This window comes from Protopterus annectens, chromosome 9.part0 (assembly GCF_019279795.1).
Source record: "Protopterus annectens isolate FY-2018-M chromosome 9.part0, PAN1.0, whole genome shotgun sequence".
NCBI classification, from domain to species: Eukaryota; Metazoa; Chordata; order Ceratodontiformes; family Protopteridae; genus Protopterus; species Protopterus annectens.
In genome coordinates this window covers 963865428-963889165 of record NC_056743.1, presented here as the reverse complement: position 1 = coordinate 963889165, position 23738 = coordinate 963865428, and the positions used below count along the sequence as shown (strand labels likewise).

Here is a 23738-nt window from a genome sequence, read left to right as displayed (position 1 = left end):
GTTAGAAGTAGGGTTTGGTTAGTGTATGTATGTGGTTTATTTATTTTATTTGGGTAGGTAGTATATAGGTAGTGGTGGGGTTGGCCAACTATGACAGTTCGATTTTTTTTTCGCTGTTTAGTGCGTTCAGGATTTTTGCATTTCGCAGTATAGGGGTCGATATTTTGGTATTCACGCACAGGGTTTTTCGCTTTCATAATATAGACCTGATGAGAAGAGGTGTTGACTACCACAAGTGAAAATACAACATGTTTTAGCATTTAATTTCAGCCTGTTTTAGTACACAACGAATTACTAGGGAGAATTCATGTTGGAGGGTTTGGATGTCAGAGGGTGACTTAATAACAACCCTCAGTTTGCAGTTATCTGCAATCTTTGAAAGTATAGGTCTTGTATCTTTGCTTGGAGATCTGAGAATTAAAGAACAATAAGGAGATGTTCTAGCACTTAGCCCAGTGGAACATCACCAGCACCAGACACTTTCATACATATTGATGACACTCCTCCAGCATGCATTACGTGGGTTCTGTCTTTCAGTCAATTTGCTATCCATCTTACCACATATGGGACATTTTTTAAAGCATTCAGCTTTTGTATGATACCAGCATGGGGAATGGTGTTGAAGGCTTTAGCCAGGTCAAGATGCATGGTGTGCACTGCATTGCGAGCATCTACATCATCTTTAACCTTTTCAAAGAAGTTTACCAAATTAAATAGACATGTTCTACTATTCATAATGCCAAATGGTTGGGGATCAAGTCTAACAAGATTCTTGAAATTAATTTATGAGGTCAATTATAATACATTCTATGGCTTTGCAGGTGAGGCTTCTAAGGCTGATAGGTCTGTAATTATCCAGGTTGGTTGTAAGGCTACTTTTATGAAGGTTCATCATCCCTAGAGTTTGACACTTATCAGGGACAAAACCAGTAGCTAAACTAAAGTTAAACAGTTTGACGAGTGTGTCTGCAAGGATATGGTTAACACTATTAGTTAAGCAGTCAGGTGTATTGTCAGGTCTCATAGAGGAAGTAATTGTTGGTCTTGGTTAGCAATTTCAGTAGTTGATATATAGCCACGGCATATTTCCTCCGTGGATCTGAGACCAAACTATTCTTAATGAGCTGTTTTGTGTTTCACACTTGTGTGTCTTTTTCATTCTTGAACCTGTTTAATACTATTGGTGCAACTAAAGAAACCACATCACTATTGGTGATCAGATTCTACATTTAGATCATTTATTTAAGGGCAATGGAGTGGATCCAAAGACCTGTAGCACTTACCCACAATATGTCACAAAACATACTCTGCTTTATCACCATTTTTTCAATGTCCTTTTGTATAGTATTTCTCTCTCGGCTTGTTTTGCCATTAAAATATTTATGCTGATTTGCTAGTGTGTTATCCTGTGCTATCCTCTTTTATCAGTCTGTTTTCATACTGATTTGTATATGCACAAGCAAAAGACGGTTCTGTGTTCTGCGAGTTTTAGAAGCTGCATGTGTACTTCAGTGCATAATGTAGCTGACTGATATATGGGATGACTAAGGGCTACTTAACAGTACTGTCATCTGAAAGCACTCGAAGGATGAAAATCAAAACAAACATGTGACATGATGACAACCTGAGAGTGCTGCAGTCAAACAGCAAGGTGTCACTTTTATGGTAAGCATATGAAAAAATGGCATGCCATAACAGAACCTCAGCGTACAAGTGAGTTTGCTGGAATATAGTAGATCTGATTATAAGATAGACTGATACAGATAATCTGAGAAATCTATAGAATAAAGAATCACCCCAGTCTGGAAATGAGAATTAGACAACCAAGAAGAAAAATAGGATTAAATAATGTAGGCCCGGGGAATGGTGTACTGAAGGACCTCTTAAAATCAGTACTATTACTATGGGCTACGAAAGTTATGTTTGTTGCATAGCTAAGCTTGTTGCATTAGTACATTGAAAACAAATCATATATATTCTATATAATACTCTCAATTTAGTTATGCAAGCCACGAAATGTAGATGGTTGAATAAGGGTTACTGAATCTAAATATTGGATAATGACAGAAAAGGGTTAAGCCTCTGATCTTCTACTGGCATATGCACCCACCCTGCCTTCTGCAAGGCTAATTATACAGAGATAAATGAAATCCTTTCTGATTCATACAGCTTGCACAGTATTAATACAACAAAACTTGTTTTAGCTGAGGTTACTATGGTGAATTGAATAAGGTGCACTGCCCAAACTAAATATAAAACTGGTATCAAAAATGTGTCTCATCAAGTATGTATAACTAAGACAGCATGACTGTTTGTGAAGGACTTCTTAAAGCAAACACACAGACCTTCACAACAAGTATTGAGACTGTTGTAATGTGCAAGTAAAAGATAACAAGCGCTTATATTTTGGTGATCTAGTCTCCTGCCTTACCATATGTATGGACATCTACTTTCATGGAAAACTGTAACAACAAACTGATTTACACATCCACATATGCATACACACACACACACAGACACACACACACACACACATATATATATATATATATATATATATATATATATATATATCAATATGTATACATGTAGATATAGAGATAAATAGATATATTTGATATATATAGATATAGATTTATAGGCTTCTTTGCCAGTTGTGCACAATGGAGGATAAGTAGGGACTAGGGAAGGTAGGACAGCCCAGACTGAGCCTATTTTATACACTAGATGCTATGTCTGTCACAACAGATACAAACTTTATAGACAAAAAACAAAAAGTCATGTAAGGATAAAACCTAATATATTTTAAGTCTGTGAACTGCAAAAATAACTATCATGTCTTTAAAGTGTTTTTGCAGAGGGCGAACACACACACAAACACACAAATTAAAGTGTTACATTTCAAATAAGCAGATTAGTTCATGCTCAGATCCTTTAGAAAAAAAACAAAACAACCAACTGCCCAGTGCAGTTTGCCACCCTCAGTTAATACACTTTATTGAGTTTCCTTCCCCCAGTATCAATATTCAGAACAGGCAAAAGGTACATGCTTCAAAAAAAAAAAAAGAAACAAGTATGTGATATGGATCTGCTGCAGAGTAGTTAAGTACCCCCCCCCCCCCAATACCTTTTGCATTCACAGTGATAGTGATATTGGGGATGGTCAGTTTTCAGAACTCAACAACAACATTCAGTATTGCTGAACAACATATCCTCCAGACCACATGTTTAACTGCTTTCCTAAATTATGAAAATTGTCTTCCATAGTCACCAGCACATCTCCCTAGCTCTCCTACAACTCACTCACCTCTCAGCACCTCTACTCTCTACTCACATTATACAATCAGGGAGCAAGGATTTCTGTCATGGACTACATGATAATCTGAAGACCTTTTTCTATCATTCTGTATATGGCTTTGAGCATATAACCATAATTTCAGAGTGCTTAACATTTTCAGTACAGATTTTCAGTGTGGTGTCTATCGATCCTGACCCATAAATTATGCCATCATAATTACATGAATTTTCAGAACTGTCATCTCATACAATGTAATATATCTTTTTAGGTATAAAAAGTTCTACTATTGCCAATTAACTGAAATGCCCAGTGCTAAATTTTGTCATTTACTGTCATGCACTGTGCCTTTTCTCTGTTTAATTTCTCCAAGTCTTTTGGGTTTCTATTACTAAGTCAGGGTATGATTAAAGTTCATGAAATTACTATCATTTTAATCCTCGATATTAGCTAAGGTGCTCCTTATAGCACTCTTAATGTGCCCGGACATGATTCCTGAAATTCATATGGAGTTACATATATTAGAATATCTAAATACAACTATAAATTCTTTTTTATTAGACCTGTTGCTCCTACTACTACTACTGGAACTTTCTGGATATCTTTCTTCTACATTGCTCTCATTTTTGCCTAAAAATCTGAATATTTTATGACTTTTTGTCTTTCTGTACATAAGACACTGTAATCACTGGGTGTTGCAATTTCAATGATCAATGTTGCTTTTGACTTTTTTTCCTGGACTGCTATATCTGGTTTTCTCGCATCTGTTTTCTGAACTGCTGGTAATGGGTGATCCCATGTGAAATAAACTTCATCATTCTCTATAATGCTTTGTGGCTTGTGTTTCCAATGCTTTTCAGCTACTTCAGTATTCTAATGCTTACATAATCCCCAATGCAACAGTCTATATAGGCCCTCTACCATTATTGTATCACTCCCAGCAACAAGATGTGCGACTGTTTCCAGTTCTGTTTTACAGAACCTGTATTTGTCTTTTTCTCCCACGTATTCAATGGATTTTGTAAATCAACATCTACATAGTCCATTATCCTCGGCTGCCATTACTACCTTTCTTTTTTTGGTTTCAACTCACCACTCCTAAACCATTCCTGTGTCAAATCCTGATCAACATGAGGTTGTTACAGGAGATCTCTATACTTGCCAAAATATTTATGCCTTTTCCATATTTCTTTTCTTATCATCTGATCCTTATCCTCATATTCTTTCTTTTTTTTTTTTGTTGGTACATTAAGTTGCTGCCTGATTTTTGTCTTATTCTGGTTTGATTTCCATTCCCACTTGATACTGAAATGCTTCTGCTAAACTAAGCAGAGAAGTCATCGTACACTTCTCATGCTATGTTTGGATTTGATGAGGTCAGCAAATACATCTGTAGTCCCATGACTGCAGATCTATACATGTGATCAGTTTTGAGGAGGCCCATACTTCCTTAAGAACGAAAAATGTATAATTTTGGTATACATTGATTTTTATATATTACTTTCTTGTTTTCCTGACTAACTGATTCGGTACCTTTTGGGGCCAGTTAATCAACCCAAAACTGTAAGTTAGAACAGAAAAAGCAAATAGGTTTGTAGCATGGACTTTATTTCTAGATGTCAAGGCAGGTTTCAGTATTAGGTTTGGTCTTTTGAAGTATTCCTTACTAAATTTTATTTGCATTTGTTCATGTTTTACTGCTAATCCTTCATCAATTCCCAAATATTTCTACACTCTCTCCTGTTCAAGTTCCTTTATATCACATTCCTGTTCCAGACTGATAGTTTCTTGATGCTGCAGCTTTTCTACTTTAAATGTTGCTTATGCACATTTATCAAGGCCAAATGACATGGTTACATCATCTGAGAAAGTTTTAATCACTTGCAATTGTGCTTTCAACTCCTCATCTGATAAACTATACAGTTTTAAGTCATGCTTGCAACTCATCATCCGATAAACTACACAGTTTTAAGTCATCCACCAAAAGTAGATGAAAACTCTTTAAACAAGTTTTTTTTTTTTTTTCTGTGAGCCATACTGTAACCATGGACTAATCTGTTAAGCAAACAGTTTAATGGATTAAGGGCAAGGGGCAACAGACAATCACCATGGAATATCCCCCTCTGAATTTTTAGCCCTGTGATAATAATTTGCCCTTTGTCATTGCATAACTGCAAAGTGGTTTGCCACTGTTTCATGGTCACTGTAATCTAATTGATCAATGTAGGGTGATTGTTCTATATCTATAAGCACTCCTTTATAAATGAATATGTACTCCGATTGCCTGCCACTGGTAAAATATCTGTTGTGTGATGCCTACCTTAAATTCACTATACATACCACATTTTCTTTGTCCTCACAACTGTTGCTGTGCCATTGCTGAAAAGTGTCTAAAAGAATCAATCCCCTTACCCAGTTATCAAATGATTAGATAATCCTTACATCAAATGTCAGGCAAGTCAAACCTGTAATGTATCTGTATCCCCTCGTACCTTATAAGCTTGCAATGCCTTATTTTAGTTATTTTTTTATTTAAGTGTTAAGTGCACGAAACACTGTATGGGTCAACATATGCTCAGAATTTTAGTCACATTACATACAAAATTAATTTTTTTTGTTGTTTCATGTTAGTCATAAACCGGGTCACTACTTTATTTATTTATTTGACATTTGTTACCAGGATAGTCCGACTGAGCAGAAGCCCTTTTTCAGTGAAGGCCCAGGGAGAAAAGCTCCACAGTAAAACTAAGAACAAGCATTATACAAAAAGTTGGATAAACTACATAGTATACAATAAAACAGCTTAACAAATTTCTAAATCGCTACCCTATACACTAAGCAATGCATTCTAAGTATGATATAAAAAAAGGTAATAAGAAGTGTAGAATTAGACAAAAATAAACACATTTTTATAACAGTAAAAGTAAAGATAAACTGCAACTAGGCAGAACTAGTCCTACGGTTGATATAACTGGGATACAGTATAATGCAGTGCAATTCATTAGTTGGTGTTTAAAAGTAGAGAAGGGAGGAAATACAGGGGTTACTGGAAGTGGAAACCTTTCAACTAAACCCTCTTAATATTCTTTTCATCTGGGAGTGTAAAAAGAAGTCAGACTGCTTTTCTGTCATGATCATAACCCCTTTATTTCTACACAGCCCATTTGGGAGTGCATTTTCTTCTGGGCTACAGATAATTTATGAAGTTCCTCTTAAGTCTATGTGTTCTGTGTGAGTACACACAAGTAAGCACGCTCAGAGTTTTAGTGAGAGAGGCAGCACTGCTCTTAAAGTACTGATATAATACAAGATGACAATTACTTGTTTACTTTTTTGATAAATCAATGAATAAAAAGTAACACAATTAAAAGAAGTCATGAAAAAACAGAGACTATATGTGGGGTACTTATACTCTTAAATATGACTTATATCTATCTATTCATATGTATTTGTATATGTGTGTGTGTGTGTGTGTGTGTGTGTGTGTGTGTGTGTGTGTGTGTGTGTGTGTGTGTGTGTGTGTGTGTGTGTGTGTGTGTGTGTGTGTGTGTGTGTGTGTATATGCAAATAACCACATGCTCTAGTTCAACATTTTACATTTGTAAAATAATAGTGAAATGTATCAGATTGAAGGTATTACCATAAATATGAAGGGCTTCAAATGAGATGCAGACCAATGTAATAATATTTATTTAAGTTTTATCTACAAAAATCTAAACAGATAATTATGTTTCGGTCTTGGAATTAGTATTAAGTAAAGCTAAGTACCTGCTACTAATAAAGAGTAATAAAAAGGATACTGCTGCTGAATTTCTTTACACGGTGAAAGTATTCATGGACATAATTTATTAATGGCAGTGTTCTGCAAGGAATGTATTTGCCTGTGTATCGATAGTACACACCATTAGTTACTGAAGACAGAATAATGAAAGTACAAAAAATGAAAATATAAGTTATATGAAAAGAACTTGAGAAAGTTATGGGAACAGTGTTGAAATATATAAAGACATTGCAGCCTGACACCAAAGTGAAAGGACCAAGGAAACAGATAGCCATAAATTTGGATCATTTACATGAAAAAAAGCTTTGTTAAAAAGAAACTAGAATGTCGGATATGTTGTTGGCCAGCATGACTTCTCTTCTGTTGCAAAGTACAAATGTGAGCCAAGTCTTCGTATAAAACTACTTGTGGATACCTGGCATACATCAAGAATACATTCATTTTGAGAAACTGAGTTAAAGTGTCATAGTTTCTTTCATAAATGAGTCATACATCCTTTCGCATTATTTGATTCATGATTTTTTTTTTTTTGTTAAAACACAAAAATATTCAGGGTTTATTTGTTTTATTACCAAAGAGAACACGCTGTTGGGGAAGGTGCATTGGTCATAGGTTCATAGGTTCATAGGTTGGTACTAGGCTATCAGCCCTAGGGCCTATACAAGCTTAGCCATAACAATTCCCTGGCTATTTCTTCCCACATTATTTACTTTCCGGGACCCCTGTCTAGCAGGGCGACTGGCGTGATCCCTGGGGTGAATTTCCTTTCTCCCTTCAATCGTCAAGGTTCCTCTTGAAGAGGTCCAAAGAGGCACTCTGCTTGACATGTATGGGCAATCTATTCCAGAGTCTGGGGAGTCTCTGGGTCAGGAACCCATCCCTCCAGCATGTTTTGTTTATTGTGATGACAAGGTTTAGATCCCTGGAGTGTGTAGCTCTGAGGGATTGGGATTTCTTTAAGTGTAGCATGTCCAACAGCTCTGGGTTTGACATGGCCTTGTATGTTAAGCAGAGATCGCCTCTGAGTAGACGATATGCGACAGAGTATAGCTGGAGTTTTTTAAGGCGGTCAGCGTAGGGCATCTGCTTTAGGCCTGTGATTCTTTTAGTGAGGTATTTCTGAGGCCTTTGCAGTTGTTGCAGATGTCTTGAGAGGTACATACCAAATGGGGCGTTGTATTCTATAATGGGTCTAATGAGGGATGAGTACAGTGGGACAATGACCTCCTTTTTTCTGGATGAAAAGCCCTTCGTGATGAGGTGTGCAACACAGAAGGATTTCCTGACTGTTGTGGCGATGTGGTTATCGAAGGTGAGACCACTGTCCACCTGTGTCCCCAAGTCTCTTATCACACTTTCTGTGTTTAGTGTATTGCCACCTATATGGTAATTCATGGATACATGTTCTTTCCCAAAGGGGATAACAATACATTTCTTGGCATTGAGCTTGAGCCCATGGCTCTGGCACCAAGCATCTGTTTCTGTAAGGCCCTTTTGTAGAGTATCCACATCATTTGGGGATTCAATAATGGCTCCCGGTTTGCAGTCATCTGCAAACTTTGTTAGCCAGAGTACCTTAGTGTTAACCTGTACTTCAGAGAAGTAGATGCCAAACAAGAGTGGCCCCAGGACTGAACCCTGAGGTACTCCACTTGTCACTTGTCTGGAGCTGGATTTGGAGTCAGCTACTTTTACAGTGTGGGTTCTATCAGTAAGCCATTTAGCAACCCATTGGGTGACATAGGGATTAATGCCCAACTTAGTAAGTTTATCTATGATTCCAGAGTGGGGGATAGTGTCAAAGGCCTTGGCAAGGTCTAGATAGGCTGTGTGGACCACTTTACCCTTGTCCATGGCTCTGGAGACTGATTCAAAGAAGTCAATCAGGTTCAGGAGACAAGATCGGCCCTTCACAAACCCAAACTGGGTGGGGTCCAGTGTTTGAAGGTTGCCAATGTCTTTGTTTATAAGTTCCATGATAATATGCTCCATGGCCTTGCAGATAAGGCTTGTCAGACTGATGGGACGGTAGTTTCCGGGATCCAAGGTGGATCCCCTTGTGGATTGGGATAACTGTAGCTCTGCACCACTCAGTGGGCACGAAACCTGAGGTGAGGCTATGATTAAACATGACACTTAGGTGAGGTGCCAGTTCATATTGTAGTTCATGTAGTACACAGCCCGGGATGTCATCGGGTCCCATGGATGCTGTATTCTTGGCTTTAGAGAGTGCATTTTGTACCTGTGTGGCAGTTATTACTGGAATTTGGCAATCTTCCGGTATTGAGATGGGCCATTTAGGGGTGAGAGGGGGTGAAGTTGGCACTGAATCGATCTGCCAGGATATTGGCAATATCCTTCGGATCAGTATATTTAATGCCATTCTGTTTTAGCTCAGAGCAGATCTGAGCATTGCCATTTAGATTCTTGACATAGTTATAGAATGCTTTGTGGTTGTCTTTGGAATCTTTGGCAATTTTATTTTCGTAACTAGCTTTGGAGGATTTTATGAGGCATCTCAGTTTCTTACTGAGGCTAGTAAGGAGTTTTGCATCCTGGGATTTTCCTCTTTTCTGCAAAAGTTTCTTCCTTTTGTTGTAAAGTTTGTTTATGGCAGGGGACCACCAGATTGGCTTCCATTTTTTGGATGAGAGCATTTTGGTTCTATTTGGGATGGCACGATTCATGCATGAGTGGATGTGCTCGTACAGTGCCTTAGTGTAGGATTCAGCAGTTGAACTTTCAGTTCCTGTCTGCATGGGTGTCATGAAGTTTGTCACTTCTGACTTGAGTATCATGAAGTTGGCTTTGGAGAAGTTTTTTATGGTGGTTTCTTTACTGGGGGTTGGGGGTGGGATGTGGATGTTAAGGGTGATTAGCTTATGGTTAGACCTGACTAACGAGTGGGTGATCATAGGTATGGAGCATTGATTTCCCATGTTGGCAATGACCAGGTCTAGGATATTGGAGCCCCTGGTGGGACTATGGATTAGTTGATCCAGGGCGTTGGAATTTATGAATTCCAAGAACCGTTGCGCAAAGGTGTTGGGACATGAGTAGTTTTCCCAGTTAATGGCAGGGTAGTTAAAATCACCCAGTATTAGGGTGTTTGGTTCTATCTTAATATTTTCCAGTATGTTTAGAAAGGTGTAGGGAGAATCTTGGGGTATGGTGGGGGATCTGTAGCAAGCTACAATTTGGATTGTATTCTTACCTAGTGTTAGTTGCACTTGGAGAATTTCAGACACATTGTGTTGGCCAACTAACCTGGTGGTGTGAATATACTTGGTGAATATTGACACTCCTCCACCTTTAGTGTTTCGGTCCTGGTTTGGTGGCCGAAAAGTGTGGTAAGAGTTGTAGCCTGGTATTGCAGGGGTGCTCTCTGGAGCCTTGAACCAGGTCTCAGTTACTGCACAGATATCAATGTTCTCCATTTTTAGGAGTGCCTCGAGAGAGTGCATTTTGAGGTTTAGACTTCTAGCATTGAGTAGCATTACCTTCAGATTTTGTTTTCACTGATGTTCTCAAATGTGATTGAGTTTCAGAAATGCAAAGCTGTATGAGTTCAAGGATTTAGTAACCTCTAAGAGTAGACAGTCATAGAGATTCAGAAGCAAAAAACAGTAATGCATTGAAAAACAGCATGGTGAAAGATAATGATTAAGTATACAGTAGCAGTGACTTTATGTAGCACTGCTGGTGCAAGGGCTGGACAATTCACTTGTCAGTTTAGCATGTATCACACAAAGAAGTGGAAAGTGCTATAGTAGGTCATATGATCTATGCCCAGTGATATGCAGGTAGCATACTCATTTTGATTCATGTCCACACACTTCAACAAGTCCAATATGCATTACCTACACAGTGGTCATATAGTAACAAGGCACTGAATGATGGCACCTGGAAATCTAGCACATCAGGGACCTTCATCCCTAATTCCATTGTTCTGCAGTGCAAATTTACTGTTAAGAATACCTGGCAGTGGGAAGGACAATAACACAGCTATATTTGTATTTACAGGCAGAACTGTAGCTATCTGTTCTGGTGCCTCTCATACTTGAGGACCAAAATAAAAAAAAAAAAAAAAAAAAGAAGAGGTTATATACTCACCATAATGTACCATCTGTATTGTCGTTTTACCATCTCTCCTCACATATGGGGTCTGGATCCAATCCATCAGATCCAATTAAGCCATTACTAAGCTTGTGGCAACCAAACAACTCTTGGATACCTCCCCTTACCCACAATGCATCTCTCCCTCTTACCTCAAATCTTGTTTACTACAATTATTCCCATAGAAGAAAGAATTGAACTTTAATGTTGAAAAGATTTTAAGGAGACCACTTCTGGAGTACTGGAGATAATAAAAGAATACCAAAATTTTGCTTTTTGTTCAACCAGAAAAACCAAAGGAAGGGTTTTGGTGGGAGTTGATGTGAGGAGAGATGAAAAAATTGACAATACAGATGGAACGTTATGATGAATACATAACTTCTTCTTTTTTTGTTTTTTATTTTAGTCCTCAAGTGTGAGAGGCACCAGAACAGCTAGCTGATGTCTATGTACCTTCATCTTTATATATATATATATATATATATATATATATATATATATATATATATATATATATATATATATACATGCTAGCATTTTACAGGCCAAGTCAGCACAGGTGTCAGAAATGGCATCTGACCCAGTATGACTAACTGGTAAGAGAGACACTTCGACTCATTTTCATTCACAATTATGAATATACACTGTATTGATATTTCTATTAATAACTTGAACCAGACAGAGTTTACATACTACTTCCTAGCATCAAATGAAAGAGAACCTAGTGCTGGAAAATGCTGCAGTTATAGGTGGTATCTATGTGCCATCATTTTGCAAATATGATTGTTTTGATTACTAATAAAATGTGAGAATATGCACAAATATCATATTTGCTAATATCTTAAGCAGTGCCCACGTGGAAGCATTGCAGCACAAACGTTCAGGAATGCCTCAAGATCAAAAAAATTGGTTGGTCAGTAAGTAAGATACTATCATTTGTTTTCATTCAAAATTATGAATATTTGTGATATTAATACTTTTGTTAGTAGTTTATGTGGTACTTCGTGGTATCAAATTAAGGCCTGGATAATGTCGGGTAACTTCTCACTGTTATCTGTTGTCTATCACCACTTTATGGATATTTATACTTGTTTAACCATAAATAAGATATTTATGAATATTTGTATAATTTATGTAAATATCATGGGTAGTGTCCACAAAGTAATATGATGGAATAGAATTTCAGAGTACAGCTCAACACACAGGTCAGGAATGTCTGCTGATCCAAATACAATGGTCAGTGAGAAAAAAGAAGTTACTTACTTACCATAACATTCCATGTGAGTTGTGCATTTCACCTTCATTCTTTACTGATGGGTTCGGAGCCGATCCCTCGGCTACGATACGGCCAATTGCAAAGCTCAAGGTCTTCAAATAGCTCGAGGCCAAGTCTCTATCCCATGATGTACCTGTGAATTACCTCAGATCTTGTTTGCTGCGTATACTAATACCATACGTCATTCTTACATTCCTAGAGAAAAGGAAGAGACGGTTTGAGTAATCAGGATGGAACCAGCATCTCGGTCATCTATCAGCCCAGGAGGGGGTAGGAGGGAGGGACGTAAGAATGAAGGTGAGATGAACAACTCACATGGAACATTATGGTAAGTACATAACTTCTTTATGTGAAGTTGTTCAATGTCGCTGTTCATTCTTTACTGATGGGTAGCGTCCCAAGCACCATCAATCTAGGGTGGCTCATGGGAGTATATTTCTCAGGACCGTGGATCCAAAGGAGGCACTGTCCCTGGAGGCCTTGTCAACTTTGAATTTGAAGTGCTAAAAATATGAAGTTTTGACCAAGTGGCTGCTGCACAAATATTATCAATAGGAAGTCTGGCAGAAAAGACAGATGATGTAGAAACTGCTCTGGTTGAGTGAGCTTTAATCTTGTGTTACAAAGGTATATTGGCAGCTGAATAGGCAAAGGTGATACAATCAGATAACCATGTAGACAGAGTAGTTTTAGCCACTGGTCTCCCTTTCTTGGAATCTGAAAATGAAACAAAAAGCTGGTCTGATTTCCTAAAATCTTTTGTTCTATCAAAATAGAATCTGAGCTGTCAGTGAACATCTAGTTTGTGCAGCATATACAATAAATTGTTAGAATGATTGGGGAAGAAAACTGGCAAATCAATAACTTGGTTGAGATTGGTTTCAGTGCAAACTTTGGGCAAGAATGAGGGATTTGTTCTAAGTGATACTCTGTCAGGGTGAAATATCAAATAGGGAGGCTTGATGGATAAAACCTGAAGCTCTGACACTCTGCGGGCAGAAGTAATAGCTACTAGAAAGATGGTCTTCCAAGACAAAAATCTGAGATCACAAGATGAAGCTGGCTCAAATGGCTGGAGAATTCTATGTGAAAGCATAAAATTTAGATTCCATGGAGAATAGGGAGATTTCACAAGAGGTCTCATATGAAAAGTCCCTTTGAGAAATGCTTTGTATAACTTGTGAGAGATGATATTCAAACCTTCAAATCCAAGATGAAAATTAGAAATAGCAGCCAATTGTACCCGAACTGTTGCTGCTGCACCTCCTTCATTGAAAATCATAGTCAAGAATTCTAAAATGGAAGCCATAGGGGCTTGATAAGGATCAATATTATTTTTTGAGGCCCATACAGAAAATTTCTTCCATTTGCTAAGATATAGCTTTCTGGTAGAAGATTTGTGAGAGGACAAAAGGATTTGTTTTGTCTCATTGGAAAGGTTATGGAATCTGGCTATGATGGGAACTTGAGCAGCCAATCTGTCAGCTTCACGGACTGCAGAGGAAGATGAAGTTCCCCCGATGGATGTGTCAGAAGGTCTGGAACTGGGTCCAGGATCCAAGGATCCTCCAAAAGATGAGGTCGAAGGAAGGGGAACCAAATCTGACTAGGCCAATGAGGGGCTATAAGAATGATGGTCCTTCCCAGGGATTTTACTTTCTGTAGAACCTTGGGTATCAACGGGATTGGTGGAAATGCATAGAGGAGACCTGGAGGCCTATTGTGCATGAGTGCGGCCCTTGGGGCTTTTCCAGGAGGGGGAATGAGGGCAAAGTAGCTTCTGCATTTCATGTTTATGTGACAAAAAGGTTGCAGCAAGGCTGGCCCCACCTGTAGAATATCCTGTCCGCAATTTCTTTCTTGAGGGACCACTCATGGGGCAACAAGATTGCCCTGCTCATATTGTCTGTTATCACATTTTTCTGAGTTGATTGTAATGCCCAGATGATTGCAGAGTGACAGAGTGGACTTCATGGCCTGAATGAGTTGATGCCTGGTAGTGGCGGTAAGGAGCCAATCGTCTAGGTACAGAAACACCTGGAATCCTAGACGCCTCAGGTGAGCCATGACTACTGCCATGCATTTTGTGAACACTCTGGGGGCTGTAGTGAGACCAAATGGCAGGGCTCAAAACTGATAGTGATTGGCTGTCAGCCAGAAGCGCGGGTGATCCCTGGATGGTCTGTCCATTTTTATGTGGTAGTACGCATCTTGAGATCTATCGAGCACATCCAATTGTCTTTCCCTAAGAAGTGAAGTATAGACTGAAGGGTGACCATCGGAAACTTCTCTTTCTTTACATATTGGTTCAGGCTGCTGAGGTCCAATATGGGTCCCCGGTCTTCTTTTGAACCAAAACGAATCTTGAGTAAGTTCTGGATCCTGTCTGATCTGTTGGGACTGGTTGGATGACTCTTTTTCTTAGCAACATTTGGATCTCTACTGTTGCTTGATCCCTGTAACTGGGTGGAACGTCCGGGATTCATCTTATGATTGCAGGAGGTGTGGTGAATGGTATGAAGTATCCTATGGAAATGATACTTTGTAACCAGCTGTCTTTTGTTATATTGAGCCAGGCATCTGGCTACAAAGATAAGTGACCCCTGACTGTCTCCAGAGCAGGACAGTCGGGTCTCCTCTCAGGAGAGCTGGTAGGGTGTCCCAGAGAAGTGATCTCTGTCACCCTGGTGTTGTGGACCCCTTGTGCTGTGACGGCAACATCTTCCATTATTACCCCCTCCTCTGCCCTTGGAGGAGGGTTCACCACATGTGTCCTGAAAGGCTCCTCGGGTTTTTCAGAACCACATTTTCCTTCCCTTTGACCTTTAGGGTATGGTCGGGTAGGGGTGGAAAAACAGACCTAGACGGCAGACAGAGTCTTTCCATCCTGTTCACACCTGGTTAAGGTTTCCTTCACTTTAGGCCCAAAAAGGGATGAGCCATCAAAGGGAGTGTTCACGAAGGGAGACTTGAAAGGTTCCGCGAAGGAACACAAGTGCATCCAGGAATGTCTCCTAAGAGCAATTCCTGTACCCACTGCCCTACTTGTCCATCAGCTGTATAAGATATGAGGCACATGGACGAGTTGATGATAGAATTTAGGGTAGAAAGCTAGGCAGTAACTCTGTCGGAAGCTGCCACAGCTACTGTACCCTGATGAGTATCTCCCAACTCCTTAAGGAGATCTCTTTGCAACCTAGTAAAATGGGTTATGTAGTTCAGGGAATGGAGAGCAAAGATCACTGAACTGAACATGTGCTTCCCATATCTATCCATAATCCTGGAGTCTCTGTTAGGAGGATGGAAAGACGAGGAAGTCTCAGGCATATCAATCTTGGTGGCCGCCGGCTCCACCATGGCATCAACTGGAACACCTTTAGTTAAAAATGTTTTGTCAACTGGGGCTGAAATAAATTTATTAGGCCTCCTGGGAACAGGCTCCATAGAATCCAGAGACTCCCACGCTCTTCATGAGACCAGCTGCATCAGCTCATCGAAGGGCGAAGTCACCCAAGAGGTGGAGGGCTGAGACCTGAAAGCCTTCAGGAGAACTGACTCATCCTCAGTAGGGCATTTGGACTGCCAGTCATCCCTCTGCCTAAGGATCTCAAGTATCTCGGAGAATGAAATAACCTCATAGGGGGACCGTGGAGACCCTTCTGACTCATCTAAGTCAGTATCCGATGCGAAAGACTGCTGCAAGGCGTCTAGGTGCTTCCTCTTGCACAATCTCTTCCTGGAAACCTCATCAGTGGGGGCCTCTGGTGAGGTCTCGGAAGAGTAGGAGCCACCCACTGGGGCTTCCTGAGGCTTTGGGTCTCTACGCCTGGTCAGGATGTGTGATGCAAAAGCAGACACAGGCATTTTTGGGGAGGAGGAGGAGGGCATACCCAAGGTCGAGGATGTCCTGGGAGACATGACTCTCCTAAAGCACCTCTGCCTTGATGTGAGGGAGCTGATGGATCCAAGGAAACCATCGACACCCCTGGCACCAGGACAGTGGGCTCCGAGCCTGAGGGAGGAGCCGAGCTCATCCGAGCTGAGGCCCCAAGAGGCAAAGTCGGAACAGACAAGTTGGTTCAACTTTCCTCCCCGGACCTGACCAGAGAGTGTCGGCTCCTAGAGTCCTCGATTGTCACCAAGGACATCAGAGTACACGGAGCCAAAGACACTGGAGCAGGCGTCTGCTCCGAGGGTTCCACTAACATCAAGTCTGCCTCCTCCAGCCACAAAGGTCCAGCATGGCTCAGAGGAGGAACAGTAATAGTCGGTGCAATGGTCTTCGGCTCCGAAGCCATTTAGGTTGAAGCAGATAACATTTTGGCTAAAGCCAGAGCCGACAACAGCTTCTGTACCACACGATCCAAGTCCAGATCTGACAGGCTGATAGATGATCGAGATGTTCTTAACAAAGGTGGTACCGACTGGAGAATAGGAATCGTCGATGCTTCAGAGACCAGTTCTAAGACAGGGGACAGGCTCCAAAAGGAACATACTGTCGACTCTAAAGGCAGTGGTGCCGAAGTCGATGACTTCTTCAATTTATTTGAGTCCGAAGTCTTGGACGACTTTGAAGACTGACTGGAACCATCCTGGTCACTCAAAGCATCTGAAAGGAAGGCTTCAACAAGCCTTTATTGATTAGTTTCCTCTTCCTTTCCTGCAGGACCCTAGAGGAGAAGGAATGACAAATGGCACAATTGTCTTGCAAATGCAGAGCCCCTAGACAATAAACACAGTTGATGTGACTGTTTGTAACTGACATTTTCTGGCCACACTTGGGACACTTTTTGCACCCAGATTTGGGGTGCTTGTCTTGATCCGCCGTAATAAAGTTAGAGATATTTACTGGCACACAAAAAAAATAGTGAATTTTCTCCAAACAGAACAGATAGCAGGTAAGCCTTAATAAAAACAGGCTAAAACACACACACACACACACACACACACAATATGTGAAGTCACGCAAAGCAGAGTAACAAGATAGCTGCTAAGAAATAACAGTGTTATCTAAATAAATAGAGTACACTGTAAATTAGACAGTAACAAAGACTAAGCCTTATAAATACAAAAAGGCTAGACAGACCACACCACTATCTAAGAAATGTGACAAAAGGTCACAAATAGCACAGCAAGCTGAGAGAAGTAAAGGCAATAAGCTTATCTATATAAACACAGGTTTACTGAACTAAGCCTTATATAAAAAACCCGAAGGCTAGACAGACCACATCTATAAGAACTACAACTAACTAGGCCAAAAAAGAGGCCCAACTAGAAATATCTGAAAAATAGTAAACGGGGAAGGGAACAGCACACTAAAAGCTATAAGAGCTTTATAACAAACCTAGCTAACTAACTATACTAACTATCAAAAACTTTTATAGAATTTTTAATGAAAGAATGTTCTTATCTGGCCCGAGCTAATTCAGAACCTCCAGTCTGCTGCAGTGGCAAACTAAATCTGAGGTAATTCACAGGTGCATCATGGGATTGGCTCTGAACCCATCAGTAAAGAATGAATGGTGAGATTAAACAACTTCACATCTGTAATTTACCTTCATGCCAAATTGTGAATATGCGCCATATTAATATTTATCTTAATATCTTCACCCAGGACAGAGTATATATAGAACTTCATGGTATTAAATGAAAGTTTACATAATGCTGAAAAACTTGTCACTGATACCTCCTGTCTGCCTACTACCAATTTTTGCAGATATTTATATTGTTTATTGCAAAATATGTATACATGTCTCAAGCAGCATCCACCTAGATTCAATGGAGAACAGTATTTCACATACCCAGTCACCACAAAAGTCAGGAATGACACTTTATACGGTATTCAGTACCAGAACAAAACTTGGGTTACTTTCTAAAAATATTATGAATATATGTCATATGTTAATAATTATATTAATAACATGAATCAGAAGGCGTTTATTTGGCACTCTATGGTATCAAATAAAAGTATACATGAACTGGAAGAACTCTGCACTGATAGCTGGTGTCTAATTAGCACTGCTTTGAAGATATTTACATTTATTTGTCCACTAACTATGCAAATGTGCATACAAATTATAATTATGCAAATATCTGAAAAAATAAGTAACATCTACAAAGGGCTTTGCAACAATTTGAAGATCACATCTGCATGAACAAAAGGCATATTTGGGGACTATCTACTATGGTTAGGAGAGATATTATTTGCTTGCATAACTGTAATAATAACATTATATATGGTCTAATTACTTGTTCATGATAATATTGCAATTCTAAAGAGGAGTGTGTGCTGAACAACTATTATATTTTAACTTTTTTTGTAATTTTTAAAGTTTTTGAGATGAATTAATTTGTTTATAGGTTAAGTTGCAAAACTGCATTCTTAGGAATTTCGCTCAAGTGAAAGTTGTCCAGACAGAAAGTCTGCAAGATATTTCATTAAGAGTAGGTATTAATGAGTTAACATGCTGTACTATATGTGCAACTTAGAAACATTTTACCAAAATTACTGCAAAAAAATTTACTTCATTAGCATAATTACTATCCTATGAGCCCAATAACAACACGATAAAAGCCATTACTGCCATTGTGATGCTCATCAAGCTATCAAATTTGCTACTGTACTGGATTGTTCCATATGGTAAAAAGTTATTCTGCAGAAGCTTTTGTAATGGTGCCTAGGTCAGGGCCAGGTAGAATGCAGAATGGATATACTTACCTTATTTGTTGGAATTGCTCAACGGCACCTGCAGACAGCAGGACTGGCAACAGGTGAGGTTGGACTGGGGACTGTGAATAGAGTGGGTACAGGTCCAGCCATCTGTAGCCAAGGAGATATACTGCTAAATGATAGTGTTTGCTGAAGTAACCACATCAGCTATCAACACAGATGGAAAAGGATTGTTGCACAGCGCACCCTGTGCTACATGGGTTCATCCAACATACAATGACAAGGGGAGTGGGGGAGGGAAGGTGGGAAATGCACACCAGGTAAATGATTCAGGCTGCAGATGCATTCTGTGTGACACATGACCGGTTATCTTGGGAAACAAAGGTCAATACAGATGGATTGTGTTACACCACATTCTATCCTCAAGCTGTTACAAATGGACTGCTGTGGGGATGTGGCCTGTGCAGACAATGTATATCAGGCATGCCACTTGTTGCAGTCACTTTTACCACATGCATGGTGGAATGGTACAGCTGATGGCAGACACATTTGTTCCCTGGCACTGGCCATAAATGTATATCCCAATGTACAGGAATGTAAATGAAAGTAAAACAGTGTCAGCAGCTTGTAAAGTTCTTTCTGGCAGTGACAAAGTTGTTATCACACTCTACATGCACATGGAGTATGCATTCTAAACAGTGACAGGGCTGACAGGACCTTCTTGGAGAGTGTGCATGTAGCAAGATCTCATTAGAGGTGTCAGTGCCATTGGTGTCTATAACAGAGTGGCATATCAAGTCTACCACAGGGTTACTGGCATGATGCTGCAGCTCCATATGGAAGCTCAAGCCACTGCATGGAAGAGGATGGCCACAGATGGGAGCTACCATCACAGACCACCCTTAATGATGTAAAGGTATTCTTGTTGTCCCTGTGTGCAGACAGTGAGATGATGATGCCTAGTACAGGGCTGGATGTGGGGGCTGAAATGGTTATTGCATTGTATGTCTTTGGTTGCACAAGGTTGGTATTACCTTAAGGCACTAGCAAGGTATTGTGGTCCACATTTGCTGTGAACACCACTATATCTCTCCTACATCTGGGAAGCAGGCATAGCAGCATACAAGACAAAGCATGTTTGCATTAATTCTGTGTGTAATCTGTTTCCTGTAGTGATGCTGAAGCACCAGGGTCAGAGAATGTTATATGTCATCAGTTACACATGGATGTCTGCCTTCACAGGTACAATGGTCATGTGGTTAGCCTTAACGAAGTAATTTATGATGCAAATACAGTATTAGAGATGGATGGTGATGATGACCTAATACTGGTACAGTGATACAGTCAGCAATGGTTACAATGGATGAATTCCTTCCATCCACATCAACTGGCACAGCTGTGTTCATTGTGGAACCCGACCCTGTCTCTCCATTGAATATGCAAGGAAGAGCAGTTATGTGGTTAATTTACCATAGCAGTTATTTTGGATAGATCAATTTGCAGTAGCCATTACATATGGCTCACATTCTGCCAAGGATACCATACTTCCTGACACTTTACAAAGTTTCAGTCTCCTTACTCACATGCTGCATGTCATCTCTTAGCACAAGAGGATGTGCTACTATAATAGGGATGTACACATGTATCAAAACTCAGAGCCGTCCTGCCCCTCAAAAAGGGAAGTTGAAGACTAGAGCTCCATGTAAGCTCTAGTCAGGAAAGAAAAGGGGGAAGAATACCCTAACATGCCAGAGAAGGCATAAACCAGGGGGATGGGGGAGGGTATTAGTACTGCAATGATGACTTATTCAAACATCTACTTTTCTGGTAAGTTAACTGCATAACTGTAATATATTCTTCATTACATTACTGTTGTTGTAGTCATTACATACAGGATGATTGCCAAAACTGAAGAAGAAAGGGTGAATGGAAAGGGACCAGCGTCCAGTATTCCCTGAAGAACAGCTCTAGTGAAGCCTGCTGTGGCTCTGGAATGGAATCTAGCTTGTAATTCTTGGTAAATATGTGCAAATTGAAGACCAGGTAACTGCTTCTAGACTACATTTAGAGTTGATCCCTTTCAGAAAGCTCCAGATGTGGTAACTCATAGTTAGAGTAGCAGAAAAGAATGGAGTAAGACAACCATCTAGTAACATTTAATTTAGATACTGGCTGCCCCATTTTTCTTAACACAATACAATACAAAAGTTTGATTTGATTCTCTAAAATCTTTAGTTTTGTCCAGATAAAATCTCAGCTATCTGTGTACATTAAGGCAATAAGCAATTCTTTTTCCCTTGTTTTGAGGATTAGAATAAATACAGGGAGCTGTACAGCCTGATGAAGTGTAAGTTCAGAGACAACTTTAGGCATGAAAGAAAGTTTGATTCTGATACTTATTAAAAAAGGGTGAATAGACATAAGGGCCTTCAATTCAGATTACAATCAGAATATAGAAGTCCAGCCTACCAAAAAGGTCATCTCCTAGGTTAAAACTTTAGAGAAGAGCTGACCACTATCTCAAAATGTGATTGAGTCAACTTTTCCAAAACAAAATCCAAATCCTAACAAGAAGCCACCTTTCCTTTCTTGGTGGTCTATTATGCAAAATTCCCTTTAAAAATTATTTGGCTTGACTCAAAGATGAAAGAGTGGGATCCAATGGCAGACAGGCTGAAATGACTGAGAGACAGAGAGATGTACTTTTATGGAAGTGCACACTAGGCCTGAATTGAGCAATTCATACTGGGAATGGAGACCCTGGGTTACCACCACTCATGACAGGTCCTGTCCAATATTCTAGCACCAAAATACAATCTTGACCATTTGGATGAATACAATTTCCAAGGAACAGGTGTTCTTACCTCCCTTACATCTCTATTGGGTATACTCAGAAAAAGTTACTGAAAAGGGATCAAAAACCTGTCATCCATTCAGATAAAATGAGATTTCTGAATACTGGGATGAATCGGGTATCCTTTGTCCTGTGTGAGCAAGTCCACTCTGTGTGGTTGTTTTTGGTAATTTCCTCTGGCCAACTCCATGACAAAGGAGAATATCTGCTGTCTGAATTAAAAGGGAGTCAGCAGTAACATTTGTGGCAAGTCTTCCCTAATTTTTGAAGGACTTTAGAAATGAGAGGAATTGGAGAAGTCATGAAAAACATCACCTACAGGGGATTAAGAATGCATCTGTTTTTCAAGCTGCATTGGAAGGAGTTCTGGGAAAGAACTGTTTAAGTAATCTATTCATTTAGGAAGAAAACAGATCTATTTGGTGGATTCCCCACTGGTGAACTATCTGCACGTAGACTTCTGAGTGTAGCACCCACTCGTGAGGGTCTATCATGGATTGGCTAAATTAGCCTGCTACTATGTTCTACTCTAAAAGAATGTAAGTTGGCTGTAGAAGTAAGTTATAAATTGATATGCTCCAGGAAATCATAACCTTTCTGCAGATAGGGTATGATCTTGTTCCTCCCTGTTTATGTAGCACATGACAATGTTGTTGAATGTCATGCCTAAGAGAGTGACTGAATGATTCAAAGCTTTCAGGGCATTTATCAGAGGCCAATTATTCTTGTCTTCTATAGATTAGCTCCCAAACCTTGGCCAACACAACCCTTACCAACAATCAATTCAAACAACCTCACAAATATCAGTGCATTTAACTCCAACTTTATTAATTCAGTTTTATCTTTACTCATCATCAACCAAAACAATACTCACAGAAAATTGCAATCCTTAAAGACTCTACACTCCTTATCCCTCCAGTCTCCACATCTAATATTAAAAAACTTCTGTTCAAACTAAAACTCACCTCCTTAGCATCCGACAACCTACTAAGTGAATATCTAAAATGTGCAACAGATGCCATAGCCTACCCTGTCAATTTACCACTCCTACTGAAAAAATGCTACAGCTTCCACATCTATAAAGGTGGTCAATCAATTGAGCTCACTAATTATAGGTCCATCGATATTCTTTCCTTTCTATCCAAGATACCTGAAAAATGCATTCAGTCCCAATTAGTTCACTATATCACCTAAAAAACACCTCTTTCTCTCTCTCTCAGCATGGTTTCTGCCCCCACCATAGCACTTCCATGGTTCTTCTTTAGCTTCATTAATACAACCAACACAAACAGAGATGAAGGCAACCTAGTATCAGCTCTCTTTCTTAATCTCTCTAAAGCTTTCAACACTGTCTCCCACACTATTCTCCTACAAAATCTCTCTAACCAAGGCCTTAATAACCCCTCCCTCTCCTGGTTTTCCTGCTACCTTGCTAATTGCACCAGGCAGTAAAATGGCTAACTGACATCTCACCATTTCTCCCTATATTGATTGGCTTTCCACAGGGAAATATACTTGGTCCTATCCTGTTTAACATTTTTGTTAATGACCTTTTCCTAGCAAACAAGAATGCCACTCTAGTACAGTATGCAAATGATTCAACATCACCTTTTCAGCAAAAAACCTTGACTCCCTACAACAGCTGACTCGAGAATATTTCTCCTCTGTAGAAAACTGCCTGACTTCCAGACAGCTATTATTAAACCCCAACAAATCAAAATTACTTCTCTCCAAAACACCTCACAA

The 23738-nt window shown here is 39.7% G+C and overlaps 1 protein-coding gene across 1 annotated transcript in view; it reads right to left on the bottom strand.

The window, feature by feature from the left end:
• LOC122811693 (F-box/LRR-repeat protein 2-like) overlaps nucleotides 1-23738 on the bottom strand; it is a 1608203-nt gene that overhangs the window by 1559690 nt on the left and 24775 nt on the right. The window lies entirely within an intron of this gene.